The following is a 9,408-nucleotide window of genomic DNA, read 5'->3' as shown; positions in this document are numbered from 1 at the left end:
TGCTCATGTTTAAGCTCTTGCATCATATACTTTGCACCTATTAATGAAGAAATACATAGAGCATGCTAAAATTTGGTTTGCATAATTGGTCTCTCTAAGGTCTAGATAATTTCTAGTATTGAGTTTGAACAACAAGGAAGACGGTGTAGAGTCCTATAATGTTTACAATATGTCTTTTATGTGAGTTTTGCTGCACCGGTTCATCCTTGTGTTTGTTTCAAATAACCTTGCTAGCCTAAACCTTGTACCGATAGGGAATACTTCTCATGCATCCAAAAACTTGAGCCAAACACTATGCCACTTGTGTCCACTATACCTACCTACTACATGGTATTTCTCCGCCATTCCAAAGTAAATTGCTTGAGTGCTACCTTTAAACAATTCAAAATTTATTACCTCTGATTTGTGTCAATGTTTTATAGCTCATGAGGAAGTATGTGGTGTTTATCTTTCAATCTTGTTGGGCAACTTTCACCAATGGACTAGTGGCTTCATCCGCTTATCCAATAATTTTGCAAAAAGAGCTGGCAATGGGATTCCCAGTCCCAAATTAATTAACAAAAATAGACACTCCTCCATGGTATGTGATTGTTGGACGGCACCCGAAGGATTCGGTTAGCCATGGCTTGAGAAAGCAAAGGTGGGGAGGAGTGTCATCATAATAAAACTAAAATAAAAAGGCACTCCTTCATGGTATGAGATTGTTGGCAGGCACCCGAAGGATTCGGTTAGCCATGGTTTGTGAAAGAAAGGTTGGAAGGAGTGCCACCCAAAAATAAAAATAACTCATGGGAGCCGCTCTTTGAAGGTTTGTCTGGCAAGGGGGTTAGAGTGCCCACTACCATTCGTTGACAACAACATACACCTCTCAAAACTTTATTTTTTATGCTCTCTATATGTTTTCAAAACCAAAGCTCTAGCACAAATATAGCAATCGATGCTTTCCTCTTTGAAGGGCCATTCTTTTACTTTTATTGTTGAGTCAGTTCACCTATTTCTCTCCACCTCAAGAAGCAAACACTTGTGTGAACTGTGTATTGATTCCTACATACTTGCATATTGCACTTGTTATATTACTTTGCATTGACAATATCCATGAGATATACATGTTACAAGTTGAAAGCAACCGCTGAAACTTAATCTTCCTTTGTGTTGCTTCAATGCCTTTACTTTGAATTATTGCTTTATGAGTTAACTCTTATGCAAGACTTATTGATGCTTGTCTTGAAAGTACTATTCATGAAAAGTCTTTGCTATATGATTCATTTGTTTACTCATGTCATTTACCATTGTTTTGATCGCTGCATTCATTACATATGCTTACAATAGTATGATCAAGGTTATGATGGCATGTCACTCCAGAAATTATCTTTGTTATCGTTTACCTGCTCGGGACGAGCAGAAACTAAGCTTGGGGATGCTGATACGTCTCTGACGTATCGATAATTTCTTATGTTCCATGCCACATTATTGATGATATCTACATGTTTTATGCATACTTTATGTCATATTTATGCATTTTCTGGAACTAACCTATTGACGAGATGCCGAAGAGCCAGTTCCTGTTTTCTGCTGTTTTTGGTTTCAGAAATCCTAGTAAGGAAATATTCTCGGAATCGGACGAAATCAACGCCCAGCATCTTAGAAATACACGCAGCTTCCAGAACACCCGGGAAGGACCAGAGGTGGGCCACAGGGGCCCCAGGAGGGTGGCTGGCGCGGCCCAAGCCCTGGCCGCGCCGCCTTACCCCCTCACCGCCTCGTCGCCCCTCCGACTCCGCCTCTTCGCCTATATAAAGGTCCTCGACCTAAAACCTCGGGACGGAAAAGCCATGGTACGAGAAACCTTCCAGAGCCGCCGCCATCGCGAAGCCAAGATCTGGGGGACAGGAGTCTCTGTTCCGGCACGCCGCCGGGACGGGGAAGTGCCACCGGAAGGCTTCTCCATCGACACCACTGCCATCTTCATCACCGCTGCTGTCTCCCATGAGGAGGGAGTAGTTCTCCATCGAGGCTCGGGGCTGTACCGGTAGCTATGTGGTTCATCTCTCTCCTATGTACTTCAATACAATAATCTCATGAGCTGCCTTACATGATTGAGATTCATATGATTATGCTTGTAATCTAGATGTCATTATGCTAGTCAAGTGGATTTTACTTATGTGATCTCCGGAGACTCCTTGTCCCACATGTGTAAAGGTGACAGTGTGTGCACCGTGTGGGTCTCTTAGGCTATATTTCACAGAATACTTATTCACTGTTATGAATGGCATAGTGAAGTGCTTATTTATATCTCTTTATGATTGCAATGTGTTTTGTATCACAATTTATCTGTGTGCTACTCTAGTGATGTTATTAAAGTAGTTTATTCCTCCTGCACGGTGTAATGGTGACAGTGTGTGCATCGTGTAGTACTTGGCGTAGGCTATGATTGTGATCTCTTGTAGATTATGAAGTTAACTATTGCTATGATAGTATTGATGTGATCTATGCCTCCTTTCGTAGCGTGAAGGTGACAGTGTGCATGCTATGTTAGTACTTGGTTTGGTTATGTTGATCTGTCATGCACTCTAAGGTTATTTAAATATGAACATCGAATATTGTGGAGCTTGTTAACTCTGGCATTGAGGGTTCGTGTAATCCTACACAGTTAGTGGTGTTCATCATCCAACAAGAGGGTGTAGAGTCTAGCATTTATCTATTTATTTATTCTGTTATGTGATCAAAGTTGAGAGTGTCCACTAGTGAAAGTATGATCCATAGGCCTTGTTCCTAAATACTGCTATCGCTGCTTGTTTACTGTTTTACTGCATCTGTACTGTCCGCAATATTACCACCATCAACTACACGCCGGCAAATCACTTTTCTGGTGCCGTTGCTACTGCTCATACTTATTCATACCACCTGTATTTCACTATCTCTTCGCCGAACTAGTGCACCTATTAGGTGTGTTGGGGACACAAGAGACTTCTTGCTTTGTGGTTGCAGGGTTGCATGAGAGGGATATCTTTGACCTCTTCCTCCCTGAGATCGATAAACCTTGGGTGATCCACTTAAGGGAAACTTGCTGCTGTTCTACAAACCTCTGCTCTTGGAGGCCCAACACTGTCTACAAGAATAGAAGCTCCCGTAGACATCAAGATCTCATGATGATATGCTTACCTTGTCTTGCTCCCATAATCAAAATGCTTATATTTCCCCTAGTTGTTTGTTGACTAACAATGTAGAGGAAACCGAACATTCTATGGATCAAGACATGTTTTCAAATGAGGATTCAAGAATATCTTCATCTTCATCCTCCGGTATGCACATGTGCCTTATGGCAAATGGATCAAAGGTATCTCCTACTTTGACTCCTAACACTTCCTCTAATGATGAGAGTGATGATGATAATGATGAAGAATATAATACCTTGGTGCATAATATGGCAATGGTGTATGCTTCTCTTCGTGGTAATAAAGAAGCTCGTGCTAATCTCGAACACTCTATGGATACCTTGTATAAATATAGGGAAACCATAGTGGAGTTGGAGTCCCATGTTGAAAATGGGGAAATGAGATTCACTCTCCTCAAGCATGAGCTAAAAGATGAGAAGCATACTAATTTTATGCTTACACAAAAAATTGAATCCTATATGCATGAAAATGAGAAAACTATTGTTGATGCTTGTGCTACTAATTCTACTTCTTGTGAAGCATCTATCTTAAAGGAGAATGTTGAGTTAAGGACTCAACTTGAGTTGCTAACTAGCAATTATAGGGAGTTGGAAGAAAGTCATAAAAAGCTCTCGGGCTCTCATGATGACCTTCTAATTTCCTATGATGGGCTTAAGTTAGCTCATGAGGCTAGTATCACTAAGGTAACATCTTGTGAGCCTCATGTGGACATTAGCACAATCTCCACTACAAATGCTATATTGCCATGTGCTAGTCCTTGTAATCCATCTAGTCAAACTAGTGATACACCTTGTGTTGGATTACTCACTTTGCCTTGTTGCTCTAACAATGAAGCTTCTACTTCCTCTAGTACTTGTATTTCTACTAACCATGTAGAGGAAATCAAAGAGCTCAAGGCCCAAGTCCTTTCTTTGAAGAAAGACTTGGAAAAGCGTCATGAAGGGAAATCCGCACTTGACAAGATGCTAAGTGTGCAACAATCCCCCAATGACAAGAGTGGACTTGGATTCAACTCCAATAACAAGAACAAGTCCAAGAGCAAGAGCAACAAGAAGAAGGGCCAAGACAAAGTCAAGGATCCGGCCAAGTTGGTTTGCTTCAAGTGCAAGGTTGAAGGGCATCATGTTAGATTATGCCCATTGAAGAAGAAGAAGCACTTGAGTGAGAAACAACAAGGGAAACGGCCACAAGGTCAAGGTCAAGCTCATGCTCGACCTCAAGTTGAAGATAGGCCACTTCCCAAGAAGAATCAAGATAATGTTCCCCAAGAGAAGAAATCAATAAAGAAGAGAAAGGGGAACACTTGCTACTTATGTCGTGAGAAGGGGCACTTTGCTTCTTCTTGCTTAGGTGGTACCTTATCTAACCCTATAATTGTTGATAATGATTATTCTCTAGGGAAGGATAAGGATGGCAATGTGTTTGCCAAGTTTGTTGGAACTCAAAGTGGTTTCAAGAAAAGACCATTTGGGTTGCCAAGCCTATTGTGACTAACCTCTTAGGACTCAACTTGGTTGGGGACCAACAAGCTCAAACTTGATCAATAGGTGTTGGTGGAGGGCATTGGAGACTTGGCTACTTCATGAAGAATTAAGGGATCTTCATATATTATATTTTTACCAAGCCAAGTCATATGGATTATCATCTATATCTTATATCCAATGTTCCTCTTTGCGGTAACTTATACTTCAACTCCTCATGTTTATTGTAAGTTACTTGCCCCTTTGCATGTTTGGTTTTGTACCAAATATGTGTATGTATGTGTTGTGTCTTACTTGCCTATCTTGTGTATTCAAGTATGTTTGTTTGACTCATCATATACTTGTGTATTATTTTGAGCCTAATGCATCTTGATGATATCTTATTTGGCTCTCTTTGAAGTGATTAATGGAACATCCCATTTTGGGGGAGTGATATGCTTTGTGCATCTCTCTTTCTTTAAAATGTGTGTACATGGGTACCACCACTTAGTATCGATATTTCAAGATTATCTAGTCACTATGTGGTGTGTCATACTCATGAGAAATTCAAATTCTAAATATCCATTAATCATCTCTAGTTGAATTTTAGTTGCCTCTTATTTAGAAGAAATGTTTTATCACATTATGGGGGAGTAATATGTTTTGTACATATCACAAGCCTAGAAAATGTGAACATATGAGGTTATGCCACTTAGAGTTGATGCTCTTAATTATCTTGTTCCTAGGTGGCATGTTTGCTCAAACAAGCTCCATCCAAAATAAAAATCTTTTATTACTCATCTTGTGGGTTCTTGTTTGAGTAAGAAATTCTTGGTACGGTTTGCCTCAAATACATATCTCTATATCTTATTTGGGACACCGCTTGCTTCAAGTTATTCTAATCATTGCCGTGCGTGATTGTTTGACTAAGTTGAAGCTATCAAGAATCTTCATCCATGCATAGTGCTTAATTCTATATACTTATCCTATGCCTTTTATTGTGAAGTTGATCCTTACTATCTTTGTCAATTCACCACCGGAAATTATTTCCAATATACTCATTGTCTTTGACAATTGATAACCTTGTATGTGGTTGAATTTTTGGATCATCTTCGCCTTAGATTGTTTCTTACTTCCTTATTTTATTTCCAAGAAATCTTTATAGCTCCCATATGTCTTCCTTGTCCCTTTGAAAAATATTTTGATAAATCCTCTTGATTCATATCAAGTGTTTGTTTTGGAATACATACCTTTTCTTTACGGTACATTGTGCCATTGTGAAAAGTGAGGGTTTGGCTTATTTGTTAGAACCTTGCTCTTTTGAGGAGTTTGCTATCTCATTCCTTCTTACATATTTTATTAGCTTGAATGAGATAAATCTTTGAGCATGTTTGCTTTATTTCATCCTCTATGCTCAATGGTTTCTTCTTAGTTCACTTGTTGAACTTTGTTGAACAAATCTTTTGTGATTTGCTTCTTAGATATAATTTGGACAACAAATTTGTTTTGTGACACCTCTATACCTTATTTAATTCTTTTGGTGTTTTGTCCAAAGTATATCTTTCTTGGATCCTTAAAAGTTTTGGTGCATGCTTATATGTAATTTGTTTATACTTGTAGCATGCTTGCTTTCTTTTGATCCATTATGTAGGATATACTCCATCAAATCCTAAATGGCTAAGATGTGCATGAAATTCAAATTTCATCTAAATATGCACATGTTTATATGGAGTGTGTCCTATATATTGTGGTTAGTCTAACCATGTGGACCCAATAAGTTTGGGGACCAAGATGTACTTGAATGATGTTTTAGGTACATTGGAGATGCAATGGAGGCTTGTCTCATCTATAAGGAAGGTGTTGTCACCATATGATAATTGGAGTCAAGATAGGATGATCGATAAACTCTTATCTACTACATCAAGCCATTGCCATCTCGGTAACAAGTATCTTATTCATGCACTCTCTTATAGCATCCAACCTCTTGTAGGTTGTATCTTGGCATGAAATCATTTATTTCGAAAATATTGCGGTTCTTGAAAAACCCTTTTAAAAGTAAAACTTCTTATTGAACATTTGAGTAATTTGAGAAGATGCGTATGATAGGTTATATTTATATATCATATTTTATGATTCACCTATCACAAATATGCCCTCTAGCAATTTATTGCATATCAATTCCTCAAAGAGCTCTTGTGTGCAATATTGATGAATTTGTGAAATAAATCCGTATTTGTGATACTTGTTGCCTTTCTCAAAACACTCCAACTAGCTTTACTTCCCTTATTGTTAGTTGTGATATTTTTGAGATTTAACTTGGTTGAAGTTCATTCATATACCATAAGTGAAAATTGGAGCCATAGGCTATATATGCTTGATGTCTACGGGAGCTTCTATTCTTGTAGACAGTGTTGGGCCTCCAAGAGCAGAGGTTTGTAGAACAGCAGCAAGTTTCTCTTAAGTGGATCACCCAAGGTTTATCGATCTCAGGGAGGAAGAGGTCAAAGATATCCCTCTCATGTAACCCTGCAACCACAAAGCAAGAAGTCTCTTGTATCCCCAACACACCTAATAGGTGCACTAGTTCGGCGAAGAGATAGTGAAATACAGGTGGTATGAATAAATATGAGCAGTAGTAACGGTGCCAGAAAAGTGCTTGCTGGCGTGTAGTTGATGGTGGTAATATTGTAGGCAGTAGAAACGCAGTAAAACAGTAAACAAGCAGCGATAGCAGTATTTAGGAACAAGGCCTAGGGATTATACTTTCACTAGTGGACACTCTCAACATTGATCACATAATAGAATAAATAGATAGATGCTAGACTCTACACTCTCTTGTTGGATGATGAACACCACTAACTGTGTAGGAGTACACGAACCCTCAATGCCGGAGTTAACAAGCTCCACAATATTCAATGTTCATATTTAAATAACCTTAGAGTGCATGACAGATCAACACAACCAAACCAAGTACTAACATAGCATGCACACTGTCACCTTCACGCTACGAAAGGAGGCATAGATCACATCAATACCATCATAGCAATAGTTAACTTCATAATCTACAAGAGATCACAATCATAGCCTACGCCAAGTACTAACACGATGCACACACTGTCACCATTACACCGTGCAGGAGGAATAAACTACTTTAATAACATCACTAGAGTAGCACATAGATAAATTGTGATACAAAACACATTGCAATCATAAAGAGATATAAATAAGCACTTCACTATGCCATTCATAACAGTGAATAAGTATTCTGTGAAATATAGCCTAAGAGACCCACACGGTGCACACACTGTCACCTTTACACAAGTGGGACAAGGAGTCTCCGGAGATCACATAAGTAAAATCCACTTGACTAGCATAATGACATCTAGATTACAAGCATCATCATATGAATCTCAATCATGTAAGGCAGCTCATGAGATTATTGTATTGAAGTACATAGGGAGAGAGATGAACCACATAGCTACCGGTACAGCCCCGAGCCTCGATGGAGAACTACTCCCTCCTCATGGGAGACAGCAGCGTTGATGAAGATGGCGGTGGTGTCGATGGAGAAGCCTTCCGGGGGCACTTCCCCGTCCCGGCGGCGTGCCGGAACAGAGACTCCTGTCCCCCAGATCTTGGCTTCGCGATGGCGGCGGCTCTGGAAGGTTTCTCGTACCGTGGTTTTTCCGTGTCGAGGTTTTAGGTCGAGGACCTTTATATAGGCGAAGAGGCGGAGTCGGAGGGGCGACGAGGCGGTGAGGGGGTATGGCGGCGCGGCCAGGGCCAGGGCCGCGCCGGCCACCCTCCTGGGCCCACCAGGCCTCCCTCTGGTCCTTCCCGGGTGTTCTGGAAGCTTTCGGGGATTCTAAGATGTTAGGCGTTGATTTCGTCCGATTCCGAGAATATTTCCTTACTAGGATTTCTGAAACCAAAAACAGCAGAAAACAGCAACTGGCCCTTCGGCATCTCGTCAATAGGTTAGTTCCGGAAAACACATAAATATGACATAAAGTGTGCATAAAACATGTAGATATCATCAATAATGTGGCATGGAACATAAGAAATTATCGATACGTCGGAGACGTATCAGCATCCCCAAGCTTAGTTTCTGCTCGTCCCGAGCAGGTAAACGATAACAAAGATAATTTCTGGAGTGACATGCCATCATAAACTTGATCATACTATTGTAAGCATATGTAATGAATGCAGTGATCAAAGCAATGGTAAATGACATGAGTAAACAAATGAATCACATAGCAAAGACTTTTCATGAATAGTACTTCAAGACAAGCATCAATAAGTCTTGCATAAGAGTTAACTCATAAAGCAATAAATCAAAGTAAAGGTATTGAAGCAACACAAAGGAAGATTAAGTTTCAGCGGTTGCTTTCAACTTGTAACATGTATATCTCATGGATAGTTGTCAATGCAAAGTAATATAACAAGTGCAATATGCAAGTATGTAAGAATCAATGCACAGTTCACACAAGTGTTTGTTTCTTGAGATGGAGAGAAATAGGTGAACTGACTCAACATAAAAGTAAAAGAATGGCCCTTCGCAGAGGGAAGCATTGATTGCTATATTTGTGCTAGAGCTTTGATTTTGAAAACATATAGAGAGCATAAAAGTAAAGTTTTGACAGGTGTATGTTGTTGTCAACGAATGGTAGCGGGTACTCTAACCCCCTTGCCAGACAAACCTTCAAAGAGCGGCTCCCATTTTATTTTATTTTTTTGGGTGGCACTCCTTCCAACCTTTCTTTCACAAACCA

The sequence above is a fragment of the Lolium perenne genome, chromosome 3 (genome assembly GCF_019359855.2).
Source record: "Lolium perenne isolate Kyuss_39 chromosome 3, Kyuss_2.0, whole genome shotgun sequence".
Taxonomy (NCBI): Eukaryota; Viridiplantae; Streptophyta; class Magnoliopsida; order Poales; family Poaceae; genus Lolium; species Lolium perenne.
This window is presented reverse-complemented; position numbering follows the sequence as displayed.